This window comes from Pseudophryne corroboree, chromosome 7 (genome assembly GCF_028390025.1).
Source record: "Pseudophryne corroboree isolate aPseCor3 chromosome 7, aPseCor3.hap2, whole genome shotgun sequence".
NCBI classification, from domain to species: domain Eukaryota; kingdom Metazoa; phylum Chordata; class Amphibia; order Anura; family Myobatrachidae; genus Pseudophryne; species Pseudophryne corroboree.
In genome coordinates, this window is record NC_086450.1 from 416,333,525 (window position 1) to 416,348,880 (window position 15,356).

Genomic DNA, 15,356 nt, shown 5'->3' on the forward strand with positions numbered 1-15,356 from the left:
ATGGCTGTTGGGAATATTCTAATCGAGGCCACATATAAACCTATAATAATCACACTCATTGTCCAGATGTTGAAGTGTGTCATTCCTGTGTAGTTCTGATACTTCATATATCTTGGCTTTACGCTTCTTCTCCCATAAGAACCTGTTGAGCTTGTGTTAGTCTTGTTTGTTTTGTCTGTACAAACAGAACATTAATATCCATATTTTGCTTTGTCCCACCCTCCAGGACCTCAGGGATGTCCTCAACACACGCCGGAGCCGAAGAAATAACGGGTGAGCTGGTTGAATAGTATAGGTTGTATTATGGTTCATTATAAAAGTATGCTAGGACAACTAACAATACAATTGGCTTTATTACTAGAAACAGGATATTTGCATAAATACTGGTCACATGACAATCCCCACACGTTTACCTGGCAATCCCAAGAGAGCACTGACTTAAATTGTCTGATTAGGGTCTTGTGCTGTCTTACCCACCAGGCCGACCTCAGTGCTCCGTGCCATCAGATGTAAGCATCTATTGATCTATGAAAGGAGATGTCACCATTAATTCTATGTTTTGATGAAGCTGGAGAATCCTGGCTACCTGAGTGCCTGATTGGTCTACAGTTATGTGACTGAGAGACATTTTCTTGTCACTTGTCTTGTATGAAAAAAACAATGGTGTCCGTGTGTTACTATGATAGTGGGAAAGTGCTCACATTGTTATAGACATATCGCTGGGTTTACTTTCTTTACTTAATGTTACAGGAATTATGTGGACCCCAGAAGCTTCACAAGAGGCCAGAAGAACACCCAGAGGCGTAACAACAGAGCCTCTGTCTATGGCCACAACAGAGTCTTGGAGGTAATAATATCTGCAACACTGGGGGACATTACACATAAAGTTATTTAGAAATAAAAGGGTTTCATGTCACATTCACAAATGTTCAATTTCATAAAGATTTTTAAGTTATTTTAGTTTTTTCTTTCACTAATTGTCATGTATCTGAGTGCAGGCCTTAGTGTCCTGTGGTCATGGCTGTAACCACTTGCCTGGTGTCGTCAGATCTGCTGAGCTGTGATTTTCATCTGATGCGACAGTGTCAGAAACACCCACCGGTGGCTGCTGGAAGGTAATCTTCTGTCAGTCGCCAGGTTCTGCACACCCAGTCAGCCTCTCCGCTACTTCGGAAACACCCCCCCCCCCCCCCCCCCCCCAGGATCCACCTCCCGGCCATGTAAAGAAGCGTGTTGCTTAGAAGTATCGCTCACCTACACCTGCAGGAAGACAGTCTTCCTGCATCCCAAGCTCAGGGGGGTTCAGGGAAGCTGCAGCTTACCATCTCTTCCCTGGCCACACAGAGACTGCAGAGACTGTTATCCTGTCAGGACTGCCCAGAGTCTGTTCTCACTGCCTCCCCATCCCCCATAATTTACTGATCCAGGTAATGGCTGTTGGGAATATTCTAATCGAGGCCACATATAGGCCTATAATAATCCCTCAATGTCAAGATGCTGAAGTGTGTTATTCCTGTGTAGTTCTGATACTTCATATATCTTGGCTTCCTGCGTTCTTCTCCCATAAGAACCTGTTGTGCTTGTGTTAAGATTCCCATACACTAGTGCGAATTTGGCCGATTTGATCTGATTTCGACGCATCGGGCTGATAAATCGGATGAAAAGTGGTAAACCGCATGTGTTTTACCTCTGATCCGATGCGTGGTCCCATGTGCATTGGATCTGAGCCCCTAGATCGCAAGTACTGCACTATAGATTTATCAGAATCGTATGCAAACTGGTGCACATTGTGTTTTTGTATCTGCAATATATCACATGCAATGTGTCGTCTGAGTCACTTGACTGGCATTTCTCTGGACACTCCCACCCACACAGCGGCAGAGTTCAATGTAAATCGCATGTGTCGTGAGGGTCCGATAAGTCGCACTAGTGTATGGCCAGCTTTAGTCTAGTCTGTTTTGTCTGTACAAACAGAACAGCCAATATTCATATTTTGCTTTGCAGAACCTCAGAAGCTGTGCCACCTTCCAAGACCTGAGGGAGTTTCTGAATGCACGTAGGTCCCAGAGATGCTGGAATAATGGGTAAGCCGGCAGAATAGTATAGGTTGTATTATGGTTCATTAGAAAAGTATGTAAGGACAACTAAGAATACATTTACATAGCTTTATTACTAGAAACGGGATATTTGCATAGACAGTGGTCACGTGACAATCCCCATACATTTACCTGACAAACCCAAGAGAGCACTGACCTAAATTGTCTGAATAGGGTCTTGGGCTGTATTGCCCACCAGGCCGACCTCAGTGCTCTGTGTCATCAAGTATAACCGTTTATTGATCTCTGAAGGGAGATGTCACCATTAATTCTATGTTTTGGTGAAGCTGGAAAATTCTGGCTACCTCAGTGTCTGGGCTACGGTCATGTGACTGAAAGACATTTTCTTGTCACTATCCGTGAGTGTGCAAATATTGTGTTTGGGTTGATGTTCTCTCATTATTTGTCTAACAGCAATCATCCATTTGTAGAGCTTATTACCATAATTGTTTTCTTTTTTTTATGTTCTAATTTAGACCATACAAGAGCAGACGCCAGGGAAGACGTTATGCCCCTTGGTAGAAGACGCGTAGAGAAAAGCGATCCAGCATAAACTGAAACATCTGCTGTAATTCTACGCTATATGCAAAGCCTATACCACCGGCTGCCATCTTACATTGTATACAGGCTTTCTATAACTCCAAGCAGTCTATAGTACGAACTACCTATTGGAATGTCACCACATTTTCTCTAACTTTAAGGCGTACTGAATATTTGGCGACATTCCAATAAATGGGTGAATTTTTATTATAGACACCCTATATAAAGCTATACCACCTGCTTTAGTCTTGCTGTAATACCCTGCTAGATGAGGTATGTAAGGGTGTTGATGTTTTACAGCTTCACCTTTTCGGGCCTACTCATTTTGGTCACATTTGCTCAGGTTATTCTGTTCTCTTTATGTTGCAGACAGAAGGACTTGAATAGCTGACAAATTATTAACATCTTCACAACAATATTTAAGTTTCAGTTGAGTATATTCACAAATATTTGACATGTGAAGCAAAATGGGTATTTTATTGCACTGGAATTCTGGAACTTACTTTGTTTTGATAGAATAAGTTAGTTTTACATACAAATGCAAACACTGTATCATTAAACATTCAATGCCTTTACATTAATAGTTTTGTCAGAGAAATTGGTATAACAACTCAGCATTTATCAGTTTAAACCAACACACTGTCCTCTATACTACAAAATGATATAAACTTAGGATATTGTGAATATCTGTCCCAGTTAGTTGTTATTGCTGAATGGGTAATGATGGAGACTGGCACCATATAGCAAATAGAAAGATATATATAGTTTGTAGACAAATTGCTAGTATTTTCCTTTCACTATGCATGCATTAACTTGGTTGAAGCGGCAGTGTGGAATCGATAAGTAATTATCCATTGGCATTTGAGGTTTAGTATTATCAGCTGCTTATTATGTAGTAGCGTTGTAACTTCTGAGTTTATAACATATATCTCCAAATGATCACTGTACTTGTTGCTCAGCTGTAAGTTATTGTAGCTCCCTATCTCTCACTTTAGCAACTCTCTTGAAAGGGGCATTAGTGGTCCAGGATACTGATCCTTCTACTATACTGAGCGCAGTCAATATCTTGTGCTTCTTATAATTTATAGTACCAAAAGCACTGGTTCTATGGCCCTCATTCCGAGTTGATCGCTTGCTAGCTGCTTTTAGCAGCATTGCAAACGCTAGGCCGCCGCCCTCTGGGAGTGTATCTTAGCTTAGCAGAAGTGCGAACGAAAGATTAGCAGAACTGCTCGTAAAAATTTTCATGCAGTTTCTGAGCAGCTCCAGACCTACTCCTACCTTGCGATCACTTCACTCAGTTTAGTTCCTGCTTTGACGTCACAAACACGTCCTGTGTTCGGCCAGCCACTCCCCCGTTTCCCCTGGCACACCTGCGTTTTAACCTGTCACGCCTGCGTTTTTTAGCACACTCCCGGAAAACGGCCAGTTACCACCCAGAAACACCCACTTCCTGTCAATCACACACCGATCAACAGAGCGACAGAAAAGTGTAGCTCGACTTTTTGTAAAACTGTATAGTTTCGTGTGAAAGTACTTTGCGCGTGCGTACTGCAGCCCGTACGCATGCGCAGAAATGCCGCTTTTTCACCTAATCGTCGCGCTGCGACCAAAAGCAGCTAGCGATCAACTCGGAATGAGGGCCTATGTCTGTAGGCGAAATGCAATGTTCATTGACTTACTGTACAGCTGGGTAGGGGTTAATTATGCTTCCAGTTGCTACATGTTTCCCAGCTACTAGTACTCAGCCTGGCCCCTAGTTTCATCTGCAATGTGTTAGGTGCAGTAATGACAGACCTCTCCATTAGACAATGCTTTGCTCCTAGGGGGTCATTCCGAGTTGATCGCTCGTTGCCGATTTTCACAACGGAGCGATTAAGGCAAAAATGCGCATGTGCATGGTACGCAGTGCGCATGCGGTTAGTATTTTAGCACAAAACTTAGCAGATTTACTCACGTCCAAACAAAGATTTTTCATCGTTGAAGTGATCAAAATGTGATTGACAGGAAGTGGGTGTTTCTGGGCAGAAACTGGCCGTTTTCTGGGAGTGTGCGGAAAAACGCAGGCGTGCCAGGATAAAACGCGGGAGTGTCTGGAGAAACGGGGGAGTGGCTGGCCGAACGCAGGGCGTGTTTGTGACGTCAAACCAGGAACGAAACGGCCTGAGCTGATCGCAATCTGTGAGTAGGTCTGGAGCTACTCAGAAACTGCTAAGAATTTTCTATTCGCAATTCTGCTAATCTTTCGTTCGCTATTCTGCTAAGCTAAGATACACTCCCAGAGGGCGGCGGCCTAGCGTGTGCAATGCTGCTAAAATCTGCTAGCGAGCGAATAACTCGGAATCACCCCCCTAGTGTAGAGAAATTGGAGAAGGAATCTAACGCCCCATTCTGCTCCGCCACTTTAGCCAAATTGGGGTTACGGATGTGTATATTTTCTCTTCGTGATCAAGACCAGGAAGTGACATAACGAGAGGGCAGTAGATAACTTCCGCCCTTACAACACCTAAATGTTTTATCCTTTCTCCGTTCATTTGAGGTTATTTTGTTTTATCCATGCACCATTGGACCCTTGCGGGCTCGCTTTGCACGCCACGCTTCAGGCTTGGTGTCTCGCTTGGCTCGCCACAGGTTACTATTCCAAATAGTTTGTGACATGGACCCAGGGGCTTATGGGAAAGGTCCTCTCCACGAAGACACACTAGATGCTACCTTGGGGTTACCAGGTCAGCTCGCTACAATGAAGCCACTCCTGGAGTCCAGCTGTCTGCCTTTTGAGTTGGGAAGCCCTCCTCACAGCCTGCTCAGCTGCAAGAATACGCAGGGCTCTGCCTTACACAGCACAGCCCGTCTCTTCAAAAGGCCACCTCTGATCTGCCCTCTATAACAGGAGGCGCAGCCCACTCTCCTGCAATCTCTCAGGACTCTCGTACTGCTCCCAAAATGGCCGCTTAACTGTCACTTTCCTCCTCTGACATGCTGCAGCTCCATACTGTAACTGTCACTTTCCTCCTATATGCTGCAGCTCATGCTGCTGCTTGTCTGTCACTGGCAAGATATGTCTTTTTTAGAAGGAGGGAGCACAATAAAAAGATTAAGGTTCACAGCAGGATTTAGGGGTCTATTCATGAAGCAGCGAAAAAAGAGAGGAGAAGAGAGCCCGCGGAGAAGCCACCCATGGCAACCAATCAGCTGCTCCGTACAATTGTATAGTATGCAAATAATAAATGTTACTTCAATGCTGATTGGTTGCCATGGGCAACCTCTCCACCGGCTCACCTCTCCACACCCCCCACCGCACCAAGAATAGACCCCTGTATATGTACATTAAGTTGAATACATGTCTGTGGCAGCTCTAACGGGGTGCCACATTACTATACCACCTAAAGCTATATAAAGCCATACCACCTAATGGAATCCTACTGTACTATATATACAGGTTGAGTCTCCCTTATCCAAAATGCTTGGGACCAGAGGTATTTTGGATATCGGATTTTTCCGTATTTTGGAATAATTGCATACCATAGTGAGATATCATGGTGATGGTACCTAAATCTAAGCACAGAATGCATTTATGTTACATATACACCTTATACACACAGTCTGAAGGTCATTTTAGTCAATATTTTTTATAACTTTGTGCATTAAACAAAGTGTGCCTACATTCACACAATTCATGTATGTTTCATATACACCTTATACACACAGCCTAAAGGTCATTTAATACAATATTTTTAATAACTTTGTGTATTAAACAAAGTTTGTGTACATTGAGCCATCAAAAAACAAAGGTTTCACTATCTCACTCTCACTCAAAAAAGTCAGTATTTCGGAATATTCCGTATTTCGGAATATATGGATATGGGATACTCAACCTGTATATATATATATATATATATATATATATATATATATATTCAATAATGGATCGGCACTCACTTAACTGTCCCATGAAAATGCTCTGGTGCCCTCCTTAGGTCCAAAGGACTCCAACATAACACACAAGAAGGCGGCACTCACAAGGCTTCCAATAGGAGAATAATGAGACGAACAGCGTCAATAGTTCAACCTTTCAGTCTTTATGGACTTTTTTCAAGGTTCTTGAAAAAAGTCCATAAAGACTGAAACGTTGAACTATTGACGCTGTTCGTCTCATTATTCTTCTATTGCAAGCCTTGTGAGTGCCGCCTTCTTGTGTGTTATATATATATATATATATATATTTCTCTTTCATCCACTAGGGGACACTGGAGTCATATACAGTAGGGGGTGTGAAGCTTGCAACCGGAGGTGTGGCACAATCTAAAAATTAGCATTGTCTGCACAGCCGGCTCCTCCCCCTTCACATCCCTCATCCCTCCTGCTCCATTTCAATACTGAGACTGAATTAACCTAATGTAAAGGGGGACGAAAGTCTTAAGAATAGAGAGACAATGATCCCTACTAAAGGGGATCTGCATCTTTCCTCAGAAAATCCGTAGCACAGAGTCAGCAGTGAGTACTGGTTGTAAAGGGCCCTAGTTATAGTTAAACTTTAGATACAGGGCATACAGTAACTAAGCCCTGGGACTCCGCAGCGCAGCTTTCCCCACCGCCCCCCTCCTTCCACTGGCGCTGTGACACTCTCCCTGGCCAGCTATACAAGGGATCAGTGTTTAGATCCCGCTTCCTGCCTCTACAAACGGAGGGCTGAGGGAGACACGCTGCAGCTGTCAATGGCACCGTATAACGCCGCCGCTTAAACACACGGCGGGCTGTTACAAAAGCGCGTCCCCTCCCGCTGAAATCTCTCGCGGCTAGCAGCCGCAGCTTCCCCTGCACCCGCCGGGACTCGGGCTGTATTCCCCACACGCCTCCCGCCGTCGGCGCTAGGGGCTGGAAAAACTGACGGGGGAAAAACAGCAGCAGCGGCTTCTCATACGCGGCTGCCTTTATAACTTAATCCCTGGCAGGCTAGCAACAAGCTCCTCCGCCGCTCCCCTTCTTTTATAGACCTCCCGCGGCCAGGCAGCACTGGGGGACAGCAAAGGGGGGGAATGTATAGAAGTTTCTTCTTGGCAGTAACAACGGGCTGGGGCAGCCGTAAAAGGGGGCAGAGTGACCACTTTAGTGATTATGTATATATATATTAAATATATAGTGGTGGCCATTTTAAAACTATTAGAGGCGCCTAAAAGTTTCTATCAGAAGGTATACGCCCCCTTTAGAATAGTCAGGCTTCCAGACCAGTCATAGCAGAGGAACGAGTTTTTTTATGATAGAACACTGGCCCTCATTCCGAGTTCGGTAATTTTCTTCGCATCGCAGCGATTTTCCTCTAATTGCGCATGCAATGTTCGCACTGCGACTGCGCCAAGTAAATTTGCTAAGAAGTTTGGTATTTTACTCACGGCATTACGAGGTTTCTCTAACGTCCTAAGTGGATGCTGGGGACTCCGTCAGGACCATGGGGTTTAGCGGCTCCGCAGGAGACAGGGCACAATAATAAAAGCTTTAGGATCAGGTGGTGTGCACTGGCTCCTCCCCCTATGACCCTCCTCCAAGCCTCAGTTAGATTTTTGTGCCCGGCCGAGAAGGGTGCAATCTAGGTGGCTCTCCTGAGCTGCTTAGAATAAAAGTTTAAGTTAGGTTTTTTATTTTCAGTGAGTCCTGCTGGCAACAGGCTCACTGCTACGAGGGACTTAGGGGAGAGAAGTAAACTCACCTGCGTGCAGGATGGATTTGCTTCTTAGGCTACTGGACACCATTAGCTCCAGAGGGAGTCGGAACACAGGTCTCACCCTGGGGTTCGTCCCGGAGCCGTGCCGCCGACCCCCCTTGCAGATGCCGAAGTTGAAGAGGTCCAGAGGTCCAGAAACAGGCGGCAGAAGACTTTCAGTCTTCATAAGGTAGCGCACAGCACTGCAGCTGTGCGCCATTGTTGTCAGCACACTTCATACCAGCGGTCACTGAGGGTGCAGGGCGCTGGGGGGGGCGCCCTGGGCAGCAATGTATTATACCTTTTTTATGGCTAAAATACATCACATATAGCCCTTGAGGCTATATGGATGTATTTAACCCCTGCCAGATCTCACAAACTCCGGGAGAAGAGCCCGCCGTTTTAGGGGGCGGGGCCTATTCTCCTCAGCACACGGCGCCATTTTCCTGCTCAGCTCTGCTGTGAGGAAGGCTCCCAGGCTCTCCCCTGCACTGCACTACAGAAACAGGGTTAAAACAGAGAGGGGGGGCACTTATTTGGCGATATGATTACATATGTGAAAATGCTATAAGGGAAAACACTTGTATAAGGGGTTGTCCCTGTATAATTATAGCGTTTTTGGTGTGTGCTGGCAAACTCTCCCTCTGTCTCCCCAAAGGGCTAGTGGGGTCCTGTCCTCTATCAGAGCATTCCCTGTGTGTGTGCTGTGTGTCGGTACGTGTGTGTCGACATGTAGGAGGACGATGTTGGTGAGGAGGCGGAGCAAATTGCCTGTATTGGTGATGTCACTCTCTAGGGAGTCGACACCGGAATGGATGGCTTATTTAGGAATTACGTGATAATGTCAACACGATGCAAGGTCGGTTGACGACATGAGACGGCCGGCAAACAAATTAGTACCTGTCCAGGCGTCTCAGACATCGTCAGGGGCTTGTAAAAACGCCCATTTACCTCAGTTGGTCGACACAGACACGGACACTGACTTCAGTGTCGACGGTGAAGAAACAAACGTATTTTCCTTTAGGGCCACACGTTACATGTTAAGGGCAATGAAGGAGGTGTTACATATTTCTGATACTACAAGTACCACAAATAAGGGTATTATGTAGGGTGGGAATAATCTACTTGTAGTTTTTCCTGAATCAGATAAATTAAAGTGTGTGATGATACGTGGGTTTCCTCCGATAGAAAATTATTGGAGGTATACCCTTTCCCGCCAGAAGTGAGGGCGAGTTGGGAAACACACCTTAGGGTGGATAAGGCGCTCACACGCTTATAAAAACAAGTGGCGTTACCGTCTCCAGATACGGCCGCCCTCAAAGAGCCAGCTGATAGGAAGCTGAAAAATATCCTAAAAAGTATATACACACATACTGGTGTTATACTACGACCAGCAATCGCCTCAGCCTGGATGTGCAGCGCTGGGGGGGCTTGGTCGGATTTCCTGACTGAAAATATTGATACCCTTGACAGGAACAATATTTTATTGACTATAGAGCATTTTAAGGATGCATTTCTATATATGCGAGATGCGCAGAGGGATATTTGCATTCTGGCATCAAGAGTAGATGTGATGTCCATATCTGCCAGACGATGTTTATAGACACGACAGTGGTCAGGTGATGCAGATTCCAGACGGCACATGGAAGTATTGCCGTATAAAGGGGCGGTCCATCGGACCTGGTGGCCATGGCAACAGCTGGAAAATCCACTTTTGTTACCCCAAGTCACATCTCAGCAGAAAAGGACACAGTCTTTTCAGTCTCAGTCCTTTCGTACCCATAAAGGCAGGCGGGCAAAAGGCCAGTCATATCTGCCCAGGATTAGAGGAAAGGGAAGAAGACTGCAGCAGGCAGCCCATTCCCAGGAACAGAAGTCCTCCACAGCTTCTGCCAAGCCCGCAGCATGACGCTGGGGCCATACAAGCGGACTCAGGTGCGGTGGGGGGTCATCTCAAGAGTTTCAGCACGCAGTGGGCTCACTCGCAAGTGGACTCCTGGATCCTACATGTAGTATCCCAGGTGTACATTGGAAATTCGAGACGTCTTCCCCTCACAAGTTCCTGAAGTCTGCTTTACCAACGTCTCCCTCCGACAGGGAGGCAGTATTGGAAAAAAATTCACAGGCTGTATTCCCAGCAGGTGATAATCAAAGTACCCCTCCTACAACAAGGGAAGGGGTATTATTCCACACTATATTGTGGTACTGAAGCCAAACGGCTCGGTGAGATCTAAAAGATTTGAACAATTACATACAAGGGTTCAAATCAAGATGGAGTCACTCAGAGCAGTGATAGCGAACCAGGACGATATGGTGTCACTGGATATCAGAGACGCTTACCTACATGTCCAAATTTTGCCCTTCTCACCAAGGGTATCTCAGGTTCGTGGTACAGAACTGTCACTATCAGTTCAGACGCTGCCGTTTGGATTGTCCACGGCACCCCGGGTCTTTACCATGGTAATGGCCGAAATGATGATTCTTCCTAAAAGAAATATGGACGCTTTCCTGATAAGGGCAAGGTCCAGAGAACAGTTGGCGGTCGGAGTAGCACTATCTCAAGTAGTTCTACGACAGCACGAGTGGATTCTAAATATTCCAAAATCGCAGCTTTTTCCGACGACACGTCTAATGTTCCTAGGAATGATTCTGGACACAGTCCAGAAAAGGATGTTTTCTCCCGGAGAAGAAGACCAGGGAGTTATCCGAGCTAGTCAGCCTCCTAAAACCAGGAAAAGTATCAGTGCATCATTGCACAAGGTTCCTGTGAAAAATGGTGGTTTCTTACAAAGCGATCCCATTCGGTAGATTTCACGCAAGAACCTTTCAGTGGAATCTGCTGGGAAAATGGTCCGGATCGCATCTTCAGATGCATCAGCGGATAACCCTGTCTCCAAGGACAAGGGTGTTTTTCTTCTGCGGTGGCTGCAGAGTGCTCATCTATGAAAGGGCCGCAGATTCGACATTCAGGACTGGGTCCTGGTGACCACGGATGCCAGCCTGAGTGGCTGGGGAGCAGTCACACAAGGAAAAAAAATTTCCAGGGAGTGTGATCAAGTCTGGAGACTTCTCTCCACATAAATATACTGGAGCTAAGGGCAATTTACAAGGCTCTAAGCTTAGCAAGACCTCTGCTTCAAGGTCAGCCGGTATTGATCCAGTGGGACAACATCACGGCAGTCGCCCACGTAAACAGACAGGGCGGCACATGAAGCAGGAGGGAAATGGCAGAAACTGCAAGGATTCTTCGCTGGGCGAAAAATCATGTGATAACACTCTCAGCAGTGTTAATTCCGGGAGTGGAAAACTGGGAAGCAAACTTCCTCAGCAGGCATAACCTCCACCCGGGAGAGTGGGGACTTCAGCGGGAAGTCTTCCACATGATTGTAAACCGTTGGGAAAAACCAAAGGTGGACATGATGGCGTCCCGCCTGAACAAAAAACTAGACAAATATTGCGCCAGGTCAAGGGACCCTCAGGCAATAGCGGTGGACGCTCTGGTAACACTGTGGGTGTACCAGTCAGGGTATGTGTTCCCTCCTATGCATCTCATACCAAAAGTACTGAGAATCATAAGAAGGAGATGAGTAAGAACGATACTCGTGGTTCTGGATGGGTCAAGAAGGACTTGGTACCCGGAACTTCAAGAGATGCTCACGGAAGAACCGTGGCCTCTACCTTTAAGAAAGGACCTGCTCCAGCAGGGGCCTTGTCTGTTCCAAGACTTACCGCGACTGCGTTTGACGGCATGGCAGTTGAACGCCGGATCCTGAAAGGGCATTCCAGATGAAGTCATCCCTACCCTGGTCGAAGCCAGGAAGGATGTAACCGCAAAACATTTTCACCGCATTTGGCGAAAATATGTTGCGTGGTGTGAGGCCAAGAAGGTCCCTACAGAGGAATTCCAACTGGGTCGTTTCCTACATTTCCTGAAAACAGGACTGTCTATGGGCCTAAAATTAGGGTCCATTAAGGTTCAAATTTCGACCCTGTCAAATTTCTTCCAGAAAGAACTGGCTTCAGTGCCTGAAGTTCAGACGTTTGTAAAAGGGGTACTGCATATACAGCCTCCTTTTGTGCCCCAGTGGCACCTTGGGATCTCAATGTTGTTTTGAGTTTCCTAAAAGTCACATTGGTTTGATCCACTCACCACTGTGGAATTAAAATATTTCACATGGAAGGTGAAGATTCTATTAGCCCTGGCTTCAGCCAGGCGTGTGTCAGAATGGGTGGCTTTATCATATAAAAGCCCTTACTTAATTTTTCATTCTGACAGGGCAGAATTGAGGACTCGTCCTCAATTTCTCCTTAAGGTGTTTTCTGTTTTTCACATGAACCAACCTATTGTGGTACCTGCGGCTACTAGGGACTTGGAGGACTCCAAGTTACTTGACGTTGTCAGGGCCCTGAAAATATATGTTTCCAGGACGACTGGAGTCAGAAAATCTGACTCGCTGTTTAGCCTGTATGCACCCAACAAGATGGGTGTTCCTGCTTCTAAGCAGACGATTGCTCGCTGAATTTGTAGTACAATTCAGCTTGCACATTCTGTGGCAGGCTTGCCACAGCCAAAATCAGTAAAAGCCCATTCCACAAGGAAGTGGGCTCATCTTGGGCGGCTGCCCGAGGGGTCTCGGCTTTACAACTTTGCCGAGCTGCTACTTGGTCAGGGGCACACCCTGACTGAGGAGGACCTGGAGTTCTCTCATTCGGTGCTGCAGAGTCATCCGCACTCTCCCGCCCGTTTGGGAGCTTTGGTATAATCCCCATGGTCCTGACGGAGTCCCCAGCATCCACTTAGGACGTTAGAGAAAATAAGAATTTACTTACCGATAATTCTATTTCTCGTAGTCCGTAGTGGATGCTGGGCGCCCATCCCAAGTGCGGATTGTCTGCAATACTTGTACATAGTTATTGTTACAAAAATCGGGTTATTCTTGTTGTGAGCCATCTTTTCAGAGGCTCCTTCGTTGTTATCATACTGTTAACTGGGTTCAGATCACAGGTTGTACGGTGTGATTGGTGTGGCTGGTATGAGTCTTACCCGGGATTCAATATCCTTCCTTATTATGCACGCTCGTCCGGGCACAGTATCCTAACTGAGGCTTGGAGGAGGGTCATAGGGGGAGGAGCCAGTGCACACCACCTGATCCTAAAGCTTTTATTATTGTGCCCTGTCTCCTGCGGAGCCGCTAAACCCCATGGTCCTGACGGAGTCCCCAGCATCCACTACGGACTACGAGAAATAGAATTATCGGTAAGTAAATTCTTATTTTTTTCTTCGTTCTGCTGATCGTAGTGTGATTGACAGGAAGTGGGTGTTTCTGGGCGGAAACTGGCCGTTTTATGGGTGTGTGTGAAAAAACGCTGCCGTTTCTGGGAAAAACGCGGGAGTGGCTGGAGAAACGGGGGAGTGTCTGGGCAAACGCTGGGTGTGTTTGTGACGTCAAACCAGGAACGACAAGCACTGAACTGATCGCACTGGAAGAGTAAGTCTCGAGCTACTCAGAAACTGCACAGAAAAATCTTTTCGCAATATTGCGAATACTTCGTTCGCAATTCTGCTAAGCTAAGATACACTCCCAGAGGGCGGCGGCTTAGCATGTGTAATGCTGAGAAAAGCGGCTAGCGAGCGAACAACTCGGAATGAGGGCCACTGCTCCCTCTACTGGATATTTTATATATTAGGACTCTGCTGCAATGGATTTTCAGTGTACTCTAACAAAGAGTTGGATATATATATTTCTCTGACGTCCTAGTGGATGCTGGGGACTCCGTAAGGACCATGGGGAATAGACGGCTCCGCAGGAGACTGGGCACATCTAAAGAAAGATTTAGGTCTATCTGGTGTGCACTGGCTCCTCCCCCTATGACCCTCCTCCAAGCCTCAGTTAGTTAGATTTCTGTGCCCGGCTGAGCTGGATGCACACTAGGGGCTCTCCTGAGCTCCTAGGAAGAAAGTGTTTGTTAGGTTTTTTATTTTCAGTGAGACCTGCTGGCAACAGGCTCACTGCATCGAGGGACTAAGGGGAGAAGAAGCGAACCTACCTAAGTGGTGGTAGCTTGGGCTTCTTAGGCTACTGGACACCATTAGCTCCAGAGGGATCGAACACAGGACCCGACCTCGTCATCCGTTCCCGGAGCCGCGCCGCCGTCCCCCTTACAGAGCCAGAAGCAAGAAGGTGGTCCGGAAAATCGGCGGCTGAAGACTTCTGTCTTCTCCAAGGTAGCGCACAGCACTGCAGCTGTGCGCCATTGCTCCTCATGCACACCACACACTTCGGTCACTGATGGGTGCAGGGCGCTGGGGGGGGGGGCGCCCTGAGCAGCAATACTGACACCTTGGCTGGCAAACTGGCACCATATATAGCCCCAGAGGCTATATAGGTGCTTTTTAACCCCTGCCAGAATCCATAAAAATGCGGGAGAAAGTCCGCGAAAAAGGGGCGGGGCTATCTCCTTTCAGCACACTGGCGCCATTTTTCCCTCACAGCTCCGTTGGAGGGAAGCTCCCTGGCTCTCCACTGCAGTCAATGCTACAGAAAGGGTTAAAAAGAGAGGGGGGGCACAATTTAGGCGCAGTATACAATATATATAGGCAGCTATAAGGGAAAACACTCTTATATGTGATATCCCTGTGATATATAGCGCCCTGGTGTGTGCTGGCATACTCTCCCTCTGTCTCCCCAAAGGGCTTTGTGGGGTCCTGTCCTCTGTCAGAGCATTCCCTGTGTGTGTGCTGTGTGTCGGTACGGCTGTGTCGACATGTATGAGGAGGATAATGATATGGAGGCGGAGCGAATGCCTGTAAATGTGATGTCACCCCCTGCGGGATCGACACCGGTGTGGTTGGACTTATGGAAGGATTACGTGAAAGTGTCAACTCCTTACACAAAAGGTCGACGACACAGAACAGCCGGCTACTCAGCTTGTGCCTGTTCCAGCGTCTCAAATGTCATGGGGGGCTCTAAAAACGCCCGCTACCTCAGATGGCAGAAACAGATGTCGACACGGATACCGAC

The 15,356-nt window shown here is 46.8% G+C and overlaps 1 long non-coding RNA gene across 1 annotated transcript; it reads left to right on the forward strand.

Moving 5' to 3' along the window:
* Positions 1–766: 766 nt before the first annotated feature.
* Positions 767–3,267, forward strand: LOC134943807 (uncharacterized). Its single transcript, XR_010181769.1, has 3 exons — positions 767–847; positions 2,005–2,084; positions 2,573–3,267. It is a non-coding gene; the product is annotated as an uncharacterized LOC134943807 (long non-coding RNA).
* Positions 3,268–15,356: the final 12,089 nt, after the last annotated feature.